We start from the raw sequence: 16,780 nt of genomic DNA, 5'->3' as shown, positions 1-16,780 counted from the left end.
TACCATCCACTTCAATTGGATGGTAACTGCGCTTTCATTTGCGACCGCTTTCGCAATAGCATTGAATAGCATTGAATAGCATTGCGAGTCGCAAATAGCAAGGGAACACCCCTTCCTATTTGCGATTCGGAAATGCATTTTGCGAGTCGGATCCGACTCGCAAAATGCATTTCTGCATACTGGAGAGGCTTTTGCGCCTCGCAAACGGCGTTTTTCGCTGTTTGCGAGGCGCAAAACACTTTCTACATCTGGCCCTTAGTACTTACACACATAAAAGAAATCACTCAGTGTTACAAAAATAAAGGTCCTTTATTTGGGTGACACAAACACCAAAAATACCATAGAGACTATACTCCCTTAGCAGGTAAGTAATACACAAATAGGCATAAATAGGCATAAAACAATTAGCAAACAGTGCAATTAGTGAAAACCACAATAGGTAGAAATGGGCCTAGTGAGAGCACAAACAATATACTTAGAAAGTGGAATGTGAAAGTCAGTCCCCTAGGCAAGTGTAGTGTGTAGAGAGGCGCTGGGAGTATTAGAAAACACCAAAGTTAAGTAATAAAACCCACCCCAGATAATGCAAGAACAAGAAGAGACTGCAGGACACCAACAGTGGATTCCTGGACTTGAAGACCTGTGAAAGAAGGGGACCAAGTCCAAGAAGCACAGAAGAGTCCAGGGAGAAAAGGAGCCCCTGCTAGCCTGGATGAATGGGCAAAAGAAGAACCACCAGTGAAGAAGAACAGTCAGTATGGCACCCAAGAAGATGGATGCGGGTTGCTGGTTGGTACAGATGATGTCCCACGCCGGATAGAAGATTGCAGTCTGGTTTGCATCACTGGATTCCAGCAACAACCTTGGCACACACAAAGCTCATGTTTAGTGGAAAATAGCGCTGCCCAGGACCAGGAGGGACCTGGTGGACTCTACACAGGAGGGGTAGTCAGAGGAGGCTCTCAGCAACTCAGAGAGCCCTCAGAAGACCAGTCAGCGTGCACAGGAGTCCCACAGCATGGTGACAAAGACGGTGCAAAAGGAGGCCCACACAGCACTACAACAAAGGGTCGCACACCGCCGAAGAACCACACAGGAAGCTGTGCATCACAGCATAGAGTGCTGGGAGTCAGAGCTGCACGGTGCATGGAGAATTTTGTGGAGGGATGCCAAAAAGTCTTGGCAACTGCAAAACACGCTGTGGATGAGGGTACTGTCTTGCGTGGGGAGGCAAGCTCTTACCTCCACCAAAGTTGGACTGTAGGACGTCAAGACCATCTGGACCACTTCAGTCCACCACTAATTAGGCAGGATCCATGCAGCTCATCAGGAGAGGGGACACAAGCCGCCGGTCGTTGTTGCAGAGAGGTGCCTTCTGAAGCAGGAGAGTGACTCCTCTACTCAAAGGAAGATTCCGTTGTTCTTTTGGTGCAGGCTGAAGAAAGGCTGTCCTCCGAGGATGCACAACCGGGAAACATTTGTAGTTGCTGGCAGGAGCTGAGGATAAAATGTTGAAGAAGTCAGATTTGCTTCTTTGTTGCAGTTTGTAGAGTTCCTGGAGGGTTCTGATGCAGTTTCTTCAGTAGGAGGGTGAAGTAAAGAATGCAGAGGATTCCTGCTGGAGACTTGCAATCTGAATCTGAAGAACCATCCAAGAGGGAGACCCTAAATAGCCCTGAAAGTGGGGTTGGTCAGCCGCACAGGTAAGCACCTATCAGGGAGGGCTCTGACGTCACCTGCTTGCACTGGCCACTCAGATGCTTCCAGAGTTCCCAGCCAACTTGGATTCCGAGATGGCAAAATCCAGGAACCCTCTGGAGGAGCTCTGAGCACCACACCCCTGGGGTGGTGATGGACAGGGGAGTGGTCACTCCCCTTTCCTTTGTCCAGTTTCGTGCCAGAGCCAGGACTGAGGGGCCCTGGACCAGTGTAGACTGGATTGTGCAAGGAGTGCACCAAATGTGCCATTCAAAGCATTTCCAGTGGCTACCCCTCACAAACCTGTAACACCTTTTTCCAAAGGGAGAGGGTGTAACATCCCTCTCCCAAAGGAAATACTTTATTCTGCTTTCCTGGGCTTGAGCTGCTCAAGCAACAGGAGGGAAGAAACCTGTCTTAGAGGTGGCAGCAGCTTGGGCTGCCTGGAAAACCTCAGAAGGCTGGAATGGCAATACTGGGGATCCTCTAAGGAGCCCCCAGAGTGCATGGAATCATACAACCAATGCTTGCAAAAGCATTGGGGTATGATTCCAAATGTTTGACACCAAACATGCCTATGTTAGGAGTTACCATTATGTAGCTGGACATAGGTAGTGACCTATTTCCAGTACATGCGTAAAATGGTGTCCCCACACTCATGAAGTCTGGGAAAATTGTCCTGGAGGTCATGGGAACACCTCTGCCAGTGCAGTGGTGCCCTCACACACAGATACTCTGTTCCCTGCCCTCAGGGCAGGGGGGCCTGCTATAGGGGTGACTTATAAGTGACCTGGTGCAGTGTAAATAGCAGTGAAAGGGTGCATGCACCGTTTCACACAGGTTGCAATGTCAGTCCTGTAGAAGCCTTTGCATGGGCTCCCTATGGGTGGCAAAAAGATATGCTGCAGCCCATTAGGATCCCCTGGAACCCCAATGCCGTGGGTACCTAGTTACCAAATACTAGGGACTTATAAGGGGGCACCAGTATGCCACTTTTGGGTGAAATACTGGGTTACCAGTATGCAGTGACAACATTTAGAGGAGAGAGAACATAATCACTGGTGTCCTGATTAGCAGAATAACAGTGAACACAGTCGAGCACACTGACATCAGGCAGAAAATGGGGGTAACCATGCCAAAATGAGGGTAATGTCCTACACTTGGGGTATGATTCCAACATGTTTGATACCAAACATGCCTTTGTTCAGAGTTACAATTATGTAGCTGGACAGGTAGTGACCTATGTCCAGTACACTCGTAAAATGATGTCCCTGTACTCAGGAAAAATTGCCCTGGAGTTCATGGGGGCACCTCTGCTATTGCAGGGGTGCCCTCACATACAGGTACTTTGCACCCTGCCCTCTCAGCTAGAAGGCCTACCTCAGGGGTGAATTATAAGTAACCCGGTGTAGTGAAAAATGGCAGTGAGAGGGTCCTTGCACCTTTTCACACAGGATGCAGTGGCAGTCCTGCAGAATCCTTTGCATGGGCTTCCTAAGAGTGGCAAAATATGTGCTGCAGCCCATAGGGATCCCCTGGAACCCCAATGCCCTGCGTACCTATGTACCACATACTAGGGACTTATAATGGGGCACCAGTGTGCCAACTATGGATGAAATACAGAGTTTTGGGAGAGAGAGCATAATCACTGAGGTCTTGGTTAGCAGGATCCCAGTGAATACAGTCAAGCACACTGACACCAAGCAGAAAAAGGGGGTAACCATGCCAAGAAAGAGGATACTTTCCTACAAGGGATGATTGTGGCAACTGGGCGCATGGGAAGAAAGACTCCTCAGGGGAATCGTGATCAATGAGATCTCATCCCTTTCTTTCAGTGGCATAAGTCTCGCACAGGCAAAGACAGAGGCAGAATATAGTTCAATGAGAGTTTATTGAAGTAACAGCATCTTAGATAAGATGAAATGTATTGCAATAACTAGGATGTTAAAACACAATAAAAGCAAAATTGTGACAAGGAGAGTGAAACACAGAAACAGTCCCCCATATTGTCCCTAGGAGTGATATATAGTTGTCCTACCTAAGCTATGTTAGAGCACAGCATGATAAGCCCTAATCCACCCTAACGTGTCTAAAATATAGCTAAAATAGCTATGCAACAACTGGTGTCAACAGCCATGGAAGGTTTGGCTAGCCAGAGACACCTGTATGCACAAATGTCAGACCAGTGAAACAGCAGGCACAGCAACTGTGCAGAAGGTGATGACAGGTGACATAACACTGAAACACCTTAATATGCATACATGCCAGGGAGCCAGGCCCTCTCTGTGTGTAGTCGTGCCATCATCTGTTGGTCACTGCTGTTCCTCATAGGCCAAGTCTTCACTTTGGGGGAACATGATGTAGCTGTCCAGGTGCATTAACAAATCACACAGTACATCTTTCAACACCAGACTGAGCACGGGCTGAGACATCCCTGCTGTTAAGGCCACTGTATTCTGAAAGGAGACTGTGGCAAGAAAATGTAGCACTTTCAAGACTTGTACTATGGGAGGGATGCAATAGGGATTGCATATCGCTGGCAACAGAACTGGCTCTAACTGCGTACACAGATTCATGATGATCTGACGATTCAGACTATGGCCCTCATTACAACCCTGGTGGTAAATTCCGCTTACCACCATGCCGACAGCTGCCAACATACCGTGGTGGAAATCCGCTACAGGTATTATGACCCACACCGACAAATCCGCCACTATACAGACACCCACACAAGTCCGCCACACCAACGGTCAGTGATAAACTGGCGATAGCAAAACCCACACCATCTCGCCAACAGGAATACGCCCACAGTATCACGACCCACAAATCAACGCAGCGGTCTTTCAACCACGGTAAACCATTGGCAGTACACACAGCCACGTTCAAAATACACACACACTTACAAAACACAACCACATTGGATAATTCAAACTAGACACTCTGACACACACCACACCCACACACTCACACCACTATAAAACACACACCCACATTACCCACAACCCCTTACGTGCAACAATTTTGAGGAAGCAGAGAGAGAGAAAAGCAAAGACCACACCATCATCCAGAGGCACAGAACACCATCACACATACACCATCTATGCACCTCACACCACACAACCCAACACATCACCCCACTCATCACATCACACATCACCTCACACATCACTCACACCACATCATGGCACCTCAAAGACACCCCAGGTTTTCTGAGGAGGAGCTCAGGGTCATGGTGGAGGAAATCATCCGGGTAAAGCCACAGCTATTCGGATCACAGGTGCAGCAGTCATCGATTGCAAGAAAGATGGAGCTATGGCGGAGAATTGTGGACAGGGTCAACGCAGTGGGACAGCATCCAAGAACAAGGGATGACATCAGGAATAGGTGGAATGACCTACGGGGGAAGGTACATTCTGTGTTATCAAGACACTAGGTAGCCGTACAGAGGTCTGGCGGTGGACCACTACCTCCTCCCCCAAAACTAACAACATGGGAGGAGCAAGTCTTGGTGATTATGCACCCTGAGGGCCTCGCAGGAGTAGCAGGAGGACTGGACTCTGGCAAGGCAAATCTTTACTACTTTATCCCCCCTACCCTACCTGCATGCCATCATATAACCCCACCCTCACCCACTCCCATCGCTCCACCACCTCCCACACACCCCACCATCACAACCCACCACTCCCACAACCAAGCCCTGCATGCAACAACAATGCATGGACACCCATCACAGACATGCATTGACACCCATCACCAAAGCATGTCCAATAGAGAGACTCGGCCAAGCCACAAAATCACCACTCACACAAGGCTCAAGGTGATAGTGCAAGCACATTAATACAGGGAAACACACCCATTGCACAAGATGGCACACACAGATACATTAACAATGCATTTGCATCCCAACAGGACCCATACCCAACGTCACTGGACAGGAGTTGCCAGCCATATCCAGTCCCCACACAGAAGAGGCCCACAGTGATGACAGCAGCTCTGCACGCCTAGATCAAGATGACCAGCCTGACCCATCAGGGACCGTTGGACAGTCGGTTCCCCTGCCACAGTCCCAAACCACCACAGAACCTCCCCTCTCAAGAAACACTACCACAGCACCCACCCAGCAGGCCCATGCCACTGTCCTGAGGACACCTCAATCAGCAGTGTGTCCACCACTACAGAGACCCCAGGCAACCCCACTAACCCAGGACGATCAGGGACCTGGGGTCAGTGGCAGTAGGCACACGGTTCAGGGGACAGAGGCACAGGACAACAGGGAACCTGGGAGGACTGCTGTGTGACAGGGGAAGGACAGGCCCAGGGAACTGACCCTCCACGAGGCACTCACAAACATCATGGGAGCATACCACCATTACCAGGAAACCATGGGCACAGTGCTGGCCAAGTTTCAGGAGACCCAGAGGCTGAAGGAAGGGCAATACATGGGGATCAGAGAGGACCTCACCGACATATACACCATCCTGGTCACCATTGCAGGGGTGCTGGCTGACATAGGCAAGACCATGAGGGAGGCGGTAGCACAACAAAGGGCCCCTGACACTAGCCAAATTGAGGAACAGCCCTCTACCTCCGCTGGCGCTAGTGGACAGGATGCCCACCACAGGACCAACAGGCCACCAGCACCCCACCCCCTGCAGAAGGAGAACCACCCCGCAAATGGTCCCTGCGATCCAGGCAGAAGACAGAGAACATTGCCAAGACCCCCGCCAGGAAATAAGAATCTCCTGATTGTTACCCTTCTGTCCCACTATATCATCCTGTCCAAACTGAACTGCCATTACTCCCCTTCCTATGCCCCATTGGACAATGCACCTGTGATACCAAGAGACTGGACTCTATCCTGGACATTTCTCCACCATCACCCCAGCCCTTGCACATACCCCAAAACTCATTAGCCCCTAAATAAACACCCTTAAGCACAAACCAATCTGGAGTCAGTCTGATCTTTCACAAATGTATAATGACAACATTAGTTACAAATAGCAATGTAAAAGTCCATTTACTCATACCAATGTATGACAGTTATTGGGCAGCAGTACATATAGCAGAAGGCAGAATGGGGTACCCAGATCTCAAAAAAGGAAACCCAAAGTGAACTGCCAGGGTCCATAGACAGAGGTCAAGAGGCTGACTTATACAATGTCCTGCAGTATTCTGAAATGTGGGATGAGGAGTTACAGTCTCTTACCTGTGTGTCACTGGAAGTACTGCATGATGATGCTGGTTCGCTTGTCAATATCTTCTTCCTCTGCCTCCTCTTCCTCACTGTCCACAGGCTTCACCGCTGCCACAAGACCATCACCAGGCTCATCCTCCTGCAAAAAAGGCACCTGGCGTCGCAATACCAGGTTGTGCAACATGCAGCATGCCATGATTATCTGGCACACCTTCTTCGGTGAGTGGTATAGGAGTGGTATACCTGTTTGATGGAGGCACCGGAATCTGGCCTTCAGGAGGCCGAACTTCCTCTCAATAATTTGCCTAGGGCGTCCATGTGCCTCATTGTAGCGTTCCCCTGCCCTTGTCCTGGCATTCCTCACTGGGGTCAGTAGCCATGAGAGGTTGGGGTAACCAGAGTCACCCGAAAATGTCAAGGGATGCCTGTTAGATACACACTAACCTTTAGGGACAACCCCATACCCAGACACATACTCATGCTGTGTGGGGACCTTGGCTTCACCTATTAGCCACACCCGGTGCCTCTGGAATTGGCCCATCACATAAGGGATACTGCTATCCCTCAAAATGTAGGCGTCATGCACAGAGCCAGGATACTTGACATTCACATGGGAAATGCACTGGTCCGCCAAACACACCATCTGCACATTCATCGAATGGTAGCCTTTTCTATTTCTGTACACTTGTTCATTTCTGCGGGGGGGACAAATGCCACATGTGTACCATCAATGGCACCAATGATGTTGGGGATATGTCCCAGGGCATATAAGTCAGCTTTCACTGTGGGCAAATACTCCACCTGGGGAAACACGATGTAGCTGCGCATGTGTTTCAGCAGGGCAGACAACACTCTGGTCAACACGTTAGAAAACATTAGCTGAGACATCCCTGATGCCATGGCCACTGTTGTTTGAAAGGAGCCACTTGCCAGGAAATGGAGCACTGACAGGACCTGCACTAGAGGGGGATTCCTGTGGGATGGCGGATAGATGACATCAGGTCTGGCTCCAATTGGGCACACAGGTCTTGGATTGTGGCACGATCAAGTCTGTAGGTGATTATGATGTGTCTGTCTTCCATTGTCGACAGTTCCACCAGTGGTCTGTACACCGGAGGATGCCGCCATCTAATCATCTGCCCCAGCGGTTGTGGCCTATGGAGGAAAACAGTGAGCAGAGGTTCATGTACCACATAGGTTGCACAAGTGTGTCCGCAGTAATGTTAGTAAATCCGTGTGTGACGTAGTTAGTCCATATATGTGCCAAAATGTGCTGTGACGAGGTTAGGTGCCATGGCATGTGTCCCCCTGAAATGACGGCTGCCTGACTTGTGAGGATGGAAAATGGGAAATGAGGTAACTGCGCTGGCATTATGCTGCGTCGCGGTAGGCGGTTGAAGACCGCCGCGTCATTCAGCATTGGTTATCATTGGGCCCTATGGGTTCCAGGAGCCAATGGAGAGGTATTCCGGTGGTGACCGTACGCACCACCGCGGATGTGACCACCATTTTCTATCTGTTCACTCACTTGATACCTGACCTTCAACAGGAGAAGACCTACACTGCAAGTGCTGCTGTGACCTCAGTCTGGAAGCGACAATGGCTCGAGTGTCTGGGGAAAGGGCCCCTGCCTTCAACGCGAAGGAGTTGGACAAACTGGTGGATCGGGGTCCTCCCCCAGTACACGCTACTCTACGGTCCTCCAGACAAACAGGTGACTGTGAGCATGATGCATGTGCAATGCCTGTTTGGAGTGGTGTGGATGGAAGATACATGTTGGGAGGGGCTGAGGGCTGCTTGTGAGGATGGTCAGTGTATGTGCTTCAGGCCATGGTTAGGAACTGGTGGGCAATAAGTCTGACGGTCCGGACGGGTGAGTAATTTCCTTTCCTCCTGTACCTTTCCTCTAGGTCAGCGCCCACCAGAAAAAGGGTATATTTGGTGTGCCACCGCCAAGGAAGTGCAGACCCTGGGGGTGTATCACAGGCGGAACACCCACTGCCGCAAGAGATGGGAGGACCTGCACCGCTGGAGCAAGAAGATGGTGGAAGCCCAGCTGGGACTGGCCTCCCTACGTGGAAGAGGCGGCCCGTTGCACCATGACCCCCCTGATGTTCCACATCCTTGCGGTGGCCTATCCGGAGTTGGATGGGCGCTTGAGGGCATCACAGCAGCCACAAGCGGGTGAGTACAGTGTCATACAGCCAACTCTGCGCGGTTTAGGAAGTATCTGGGAGGGGGATGTGGGCTGTGGGTGCCCCTAGGCCAGGGCGAACATGGCAGTGTAGGTCCCTTGTTGGGCAGGCTCCGAAGCCCTCCAACCCCAACAGTGTTAGTGGGCATCTACTACTGGGAAGGGGCCTGTGGGTTTCAAGTGTGCAGCTAAAGGCGTTAGGCATTGTACCCCATGGGCTCGTGACTTTCCTACTAAATGGTAGTGCATGGCCAAGTGCATGGGGCTGCTTCGTGTGTGATGTGTCCGCCAATGGTAGTGGTGTTGCTGGCATTGACCATGTGTGTTCTCTGTCTTTCCCCCCCTTCTTGTTTTGTCACTCTGTCCTTGTGTGCATTAGCATCATCTGGCGGAGGAGCAGAGGCACCGGTGACAGAGGGAGCTGCATCCCACAAGGCCCGGGAGGGTGAATCCATGGAGGGTGAAGGCACCAGTGGGACGGAGGGCGAGAGGAGCTCCACGATGGGGACAGGAGGGGATGCCAGCGACAGCGACTCTTCCTCTGATGGAAGCTCCCTGGCGGTGACGGAACCTGTGTGCCCACCCCAACAACAGGTACAGCCTCCACCCCCCACCAGCATCGCCATCCCAGCAGTCCCTCAGCGAGTTTCCCGTGCCCGCTCACCCAGGAGGATGGGCATCTCCTTCGTCCCAGGCACCTCAGGACCTCCCCCAGTCAGACCTGCTGCCCTCAGTGAGGAGGCTATTGACCTCCTGAGATCCCTCACTGTTGAGCAATCAACCATTCTGAATGCCATGCAGGGTGTTGAGAGGCATTTGCAGCAAACAAATGCATACCTGGAGGGCATTCATTCTGGCGTGGCGGCCCAGCAGAGAGCATTTCAGGCTCTGGCCTCAGCACTGATGGCAGCCACTGTCCCTGTGTCCAGCCTCCCCCCTCCAACTTCCAATACCCCGACTCAATCCCCTCTACCTCAGCCTATCCCAAACACACATCAGACCAGCATGCACACACACCAACATACAAAAGTGGCTCAGGCACACATAAGCACCACACATCCCACAGGCACTCACACAATCACCATACCCATGCACACATACCAACATCCACTTCCTCCACTGTGTTCCCCTCCTCCACGTCCTCCACCTCCCTCCCTGTCTCGTCTCCACTCACACCTGCATGCACTACATCATCAGCCACTGCCTCCATCACCAGCACGCCCATCACAACACACCGCTCACGTGCAATCACCACCCCCACTACCATTCACACGTCCTCTGTGTCCTCTCCCAGTGTGTCTGTGAGCCCTCCTCCCAAAGTACACAAACGCAGGCACACACCCACTCAACAGCCATCCACCTCACAACAGCCTCCAGCCCATTCACCTCCACCCAAACTCAGCAGACGTACACCTCCTACAACCACTACCTCTTCCTCCACTCCCACACCCCCTCCAGCTTCCCGTCTCTGTGTGTCAAAAAAACTTTTCCTAGCTAACATTAACCTCTTCCCTACACCTCCCCCCCATCCTTCCCCTAGGGCCAAGATGTCTGGATCCCAGCCCAGCACCTCAGCCACCAAATCTGCATCTGCTGTGGTCCCAGCTAGTCTGGTACGATCGAAGGGGGCACCCGTCAGAGCTGCCAGTGTGCCACCGACAGATATGAAGGACCACCCTATTCCGCCACCTGCAAAGGTCAAAAAGGGGCCGCTTCCAGCAGAGGAAAGTTACGCCACCCACCCAGCAAGGTCTCGCCCAAACACAGAGAGGACACTGCCAAGGTCCCTGAAGCGACTGCCAAGGTGGGGAAGGGCCAAAAGCCAAAGGGCAAGTTACCTCAGGGCACGATGCCTCCTGGTGAGGGCCTGGTGACCACCATATCATCAGGGATGGCAGCAACCTGCACCACAGTCACTACTGCCGATCAGCCATCCGAGGCTGCCGGAGACGGTATGGTGTCTCTATCCACCACAACAGACACTTGCACCACGGCCAGCACTGGCAGCATCTCCGCCGCATCCACCGCCACCTGCACCACCATCTGCACTGCCAAGTGCACCACCAATACCACTCTGTCGGACATCAGCACCATCCCCAGTGAGCAGCCGTCACAGTCTGCAGGTGACGTCCTGGACACACCACTTGATGCACCAGCACTGGCACGACTAGCAGTTGGCAGCCTAAGTCGCCACAGGATGGAGTGTGGCTTTGCCTCCATGGAGTATCATGCTACCTGTTCCAGGTACACCACGTGGCTAAGACACCCAGGTGAGAGGATGTCAACTGCCACACCCCAGGTGCAGCATCACTGGGCACAAAGCCCCCTCCAGAACCAGTGGAGAAATGCATCCACTCCCCCAATCCTTGGCAGGATGAAGCACTCTGGGCACAAAGCCCCCTCCAGAACCAGTGGAGAAAGACATCCACTCTCCCAATCCATGGCAGGATGAAGCACCTGGGCACAAAGCCCCCTCCAGAATCAGTGAAGAAAGTCATCCACTCCCCCAATCCTGGCAGGATGAAGCACTCTGGGCACAAAGCCCACTCCAGAGAATGTGGGCAACCCACCCACTTGAGATACTTGAGAGACTGTGGCTTTGCACTCCCCAGGACCAAGCAGTGGGCAACCCACCCACTTGAGAGACTGTGGCTTTGCACTCCCCAGGACCAAACAGTGTGCATGGAGCCCCCTCGAGGAGCAGTGGCGTCGTACTATCATCTGGCTGAGGTGCACCCCCTACCCTTCCCCCTGAGGTGCCTGTTTTTTTTTCGACCTGATGCCCCTGCAGTGCTCTCTCCGTTTTAAGGCAGGTGTCATGTGTGGGCTTCGCCTATGCTTTTTTGGGACCACTGGTCCACGGACATATACATGGGACAGTGTACGGACTTGTGTACTTGATGTAAATATTTGTGTATACTGATTATTTGCTTTTCTCTTGATCTATCTGATTGTTCCAATATAACACTAGTTGAACTCATTTGGTTTTGTCCTTGCGTTCTTCCAGGGGGTGATGGGGTGTATCTGTGATGTTGATGGATATGTGTGTGAGTATGTTGTTGCGGGTGATGGTTGGGGGTGGGGGTGTTGCGTGCCGCGCGTGTGTGTGTGTGTCACTCTCTTTTTCCTCCTCCCCTCCCCTGTGTGCTAGGTGCAGTACTCACCATCGCCGCCTTCTTTCTACTTCGTGGTGTGTTAGTAGATACACCAACATGGGTAGGATCTGCAATTCGGGCTCCATGGCATCCTGGTTCTTCGTGGAGTGTCGAGAGGTGAGTGGTTCCCCTTTGTTGTTCAATTCCCGCCGAGCTTTTGATGGCGTTGGTACTGCCCTGGAAAAGCTGGTGGTTTGGTGCCTTGTAATAGTTTGGGCGGTACATTGTCTTCCACCTGTCTGTTGGCGGTGACCGCCACGGTGTTTGTTGCTACCGCCGTGGCGGTCGGAGTATTAAAGTGGCTGTCTGTGTGGGCTGTTTCCGCCATGGTAGTGATCCCATTTTTTTTACCGCTGGCCTGTTGGCGGTATTACCGCCACTTTAACACCGACCGCCACGGTTGTAATGAGGGCCTATATGTCTGGAGTACATGCCTGTCCTCCATGGTTGCAAGGTCAACTAGTGGATCAACGGTACACTGGCGGTTGTCTCAAGCTCCTCATGGCAGGATATCTATGTTGAGAGGAGAGAATGTACAATGAGTAAAGCAGAAGGCACATGTAATTAGCACATGTTACATTAGCACACACCTAACACTGTAGGGGATTTTTTGCACAGATGACATATATAATAATGACCATGCTTATGCACATTGTACTCCCTCATTGCTGCACATTGGCTTACATGTAATTCGTATAGGGCACATGTCACATGTGCCATTGAGCATGTATGGCTGAGTGAGCTGTCCTGCACTGATCAAACAGTATGTATTGGAATCTACCAATATATAGCTATCACCTATGTGCCTCTGAGTATCTCAACATGGCTATCAACAATTAGCTAATTAGGTCACAAGAATGTCATAAACTGAAGCACTACCATGATGCCACAACATAGGATTACACCGTCATTTGGGCGACCATGTGTATGGCTCACTTATTTAGGCACATACATCTATTATATGTGCACAAAATGGCAGGCACCTGTCCTGATGTAGTGGACAGTTGGAAGTAACCTAAGTCCCCCGGTGGAAGTCGTTGTGCTGTGCAACTTGTCATTGGTTAACATTGTTTCCTGTGGCAGACTGGAGCCAATGGCTATGCCCGCCAGCGGTGACAGTCCTATATGTGGCGGCCGTGACCGCCATTTTCAGCAGCCTACCCCACTCCTGACATTGTTGCTAGTTAGACCTCCACAACGTGAGCTGCTATGTACTGCCTCTGGGAGCTATAATGCCACGTCCTGCAGGTGATAGGGCCCCTGCCTTCACGCCAGAAGAGATGGAGAAGCTGGTGGAGGAGGTCCTATCCTTATATGAGTAGCTATATGGGTAACCAGAGGAGCAGATGAGTCCTGTGCCATAGTCATGTGTGATAGAGCATAAAGTGAAGGCATGTGAACAGAGAGGATGGGTATGTGTGGGCACTTCCTGTGACAGATGTATAGTGTCCACTCCTGTTGGTATGGTGCATGTGTACATTACTTTCTCCTCTTGTTGGTGTAGTCCATTGAGGTGAACGCCTGTCAGAAGCAAGGGATCTGGCCTGCCATCGCAAAAGTGCGGACCCTGGGGGTCGACAGCTGTCGGAGCACCCATTTTCGCAAGCAGTGGGAGGAATTGAGACTCTGGGCCCGGAAGACCGCAGAGGCCCAGCTGGGGATGTCCTCCCAATGAGGGAGGAATGCCCATCAGACCCTCACCTCCCAATGGCCCAAATTTTGGTGGTGGCCTACCCTGAGGTAGATAGGCGTTTGAGGGCAGCACAGCAGCCACAAGGGGGTGAGTACTGATTGTATCCTGGTAATTGGCTCTGGTTGTATGGTGTTTGCTGCCTCACTGTAGCATCTGTGACTATGTAGTAAGTGCAACATGTATGTAGACTATCGGACATGCGTAGTTCCCACCTTGCCTGAGTATTAAAATGTAGATGTGGCTTCATGTGTTCATCTCCATGTCTGCATGTGGGGATGGTCAACTGACTATGCCATATGTGTGACTCTATCCTGCCTATTCTCTGAATGTGAGCTTGTGTATCGCCCTACCCATTGAGTATGACCTTGTCCATCCATCTGCATGTGAGCATAAGTGACTCTAAGGTGTCCGTCCACTCCCATCTGTATTGATCACCTGTATTTGCAAGTGGCTGTGTCTCATTTTTTGGCACAGGGACTATAGACAGTTAGTACTGGTACAGGTATAGACTCCATGTGAGGCAGCAATTTAATTCACACCACAGACGTGGCCTGTGTAGGACCGCACTTATGACTTGGTAGTTGTATCTTCATTGTCTTTTCATCTTCAATCAATGGAGTATGTGAAGGTTGCAACAGTAGGACAATATGATTTAGGTGCCTGATTTGGTTAAATTGGACTTATCATGCATTTCCATGTGCTTTACTTGTGGGAATGTTACCTTCAACACAATGGGACTATTCAAGAGGTGGTAAGTGCCTTTGCAGATCTTGCCTTTGACAATATGCAATGTAAATGCCATGTGTGCCATTGTCCTACCAATTACAATGCAACTTAGCTTAGTTGCTGACTACACCATGTCTCAATAGTTACCTGGGGGAACATCTGATGAAGTAGGACAATGACTGCTACCTTTTGCATAGCTCATGTGTGTAATTTGGACAGGATAAGGTTTTATATGACTTATGAGATGGTGATGTAAACTTTTAGTTGTATCATCATTCCTGAAGCAGCCCTAGGTAGCAGTAGGATATGTTGTCAGTGCAACGGCAGTCGTGTAGGTCCATGTGTGCAGTATGGGTACATGTCATTTCTGTCTGACGTGTGTTGTCAGGACTTAGGCACAGGTAATCAAATGTCAGGAATGGTGTGAGTGATGGTGGTTTGATCATGTTGTGAAGTCGAACTACTGTAACTGCATGTGAGGTGGATTGTTATATGGCCTATGATGTAATATGTGGCTTACTGAGGTTCATTAGTTGTGACACTACACTCAGTGATTGACTGTGGATGTGCCATGTGTGCTATGTAGGCCATTGTTGATGCACTTAAATGTATGAATAGTTGTGGTATATATGTGTTTGGTATCTGCAGACCTTCATCTGTGATAGGGTCACACTAATCACATGCCTGTACCTGATTGTTCTATTCTACACATCAGATGCCCCCTGTATGGGAGTACAAGTTGTAGTGGATACATCAGTTATTAGGTCTATATTGGCATTTCTGTGTTAGGTCAACCATGTTATGTGGCAGACAGGTGCTGTTTGGTCTGTGAGTGGAAAAGTCTTCACTATCAAGGGATATTACAAATGGACATGGACTGATCAGGTGTAGTTGCAGTACAGGCCTGATGTGTTTTTTTCAGTCACCAGCTCTTCCACTAGGTGATAGAAGTATGGAGAAGTGTGATCAGGATTCAGGTAGTCATTTGTACTTCAGCCAGGGCATGATGTGCATGCAGACATGGCTTTGCTGGTGATCATGATGATTACTCCAGTCGTGCTAACTAACTTTGAATTTGATGTGGGTGTGTGGGTTGGCATACAGGGGTGGGTAGTTGTGACATGTTGTGACATGCTGTGCCGATGTAGTATATGGGTATTGCCACCAGAGATAGCCTAACAAGGAGATGTTTACCTACAGATGTTCATGTTTACATGTATGTATGTGAGGAGTATTTTAACCCTCTCTCTCCCTCTCACTCTCTCTTCCTCCCTCCCTCTCTCTCTCTAATTGTGTGCATCAGCATCGTCAGGTGAAGGAGACGGGCACAGGCAAGTGTGGATGCTGCAGGACACAGGACACAGTTTGCTGATACCAGCAACAGTGAGGGACTCAGTGGCATGGAGGGCGAGGGGAGTGCCATGGGGAGACCGGATCTTCAACATCATCTTTGGAACCTGTGGTGGACACTCCTTTGTGGTGGCGGACACTTCTGGGACCACCCCAGCACCATCTAAGTCCACCACCCCCTTTACTACCACCGCCCTCCCTGTAGCTCCCCAACCAGTTGTCCGTGCCCGCTCATCCAAGAGGTGGGCATTGCCTTCGCCGCAGGCACCACTGCCCCAGTTAGCCCTGCTGCCCTTAGTGAGGAGGCTATTGATCTCCTGAGGTCGATCTCTGTGGGTCAGTTGACCATCGTGAATGCAATCCAGGCACTGGCAACTCAAGCCCAACAGAGTAATGCGTTCCTGGAAGGAATTCACGGTGCAGTGGCTGGCATAGAGAGATCCTTTCAGACTCTGGCCTCCACACTGATGGCAGCCAGTCACCCTATGTCTTCCATTTCCCCTCCACCTACTGCTTCCCAATGCCTGACTCCTCATTCCTGTCTCAGCCAAAGCACACAGACAGACAAGCATGCACCCACCGCAACATCCAAGGCCACGACTGACAGACAGAAGGACCACAAGACCCATCACCGGCATGCACACAAACAACACCCACCGGCAGACACTCCAATATCCCAATATCCACTACCTGCACAGACTCCCCCACTTCCCTAGACACCATACCTGACACACCTGCAGTCACCACACCAACATTTACTGATATAGCCA

The sequence above is a fragment of the Pleurodeles waltl genome, chromosome 2_1 (assembly GCF_031143425.1).
Source record: "Pleurodeles waltl isolate 20211129_DDA chromosome 2_1, aPleWal1.hap1.20221129, whole genome shotgun sequence".
Taxonomy (NCBI): Eukaryota; Metazoa; Chordata; class Amphibia; order Caudata; family Salamandridae; genus Pleurodeles; species Pleurodeles waltl.
This window is presented reverse-complemented; position numbering follows the sequence as displayed.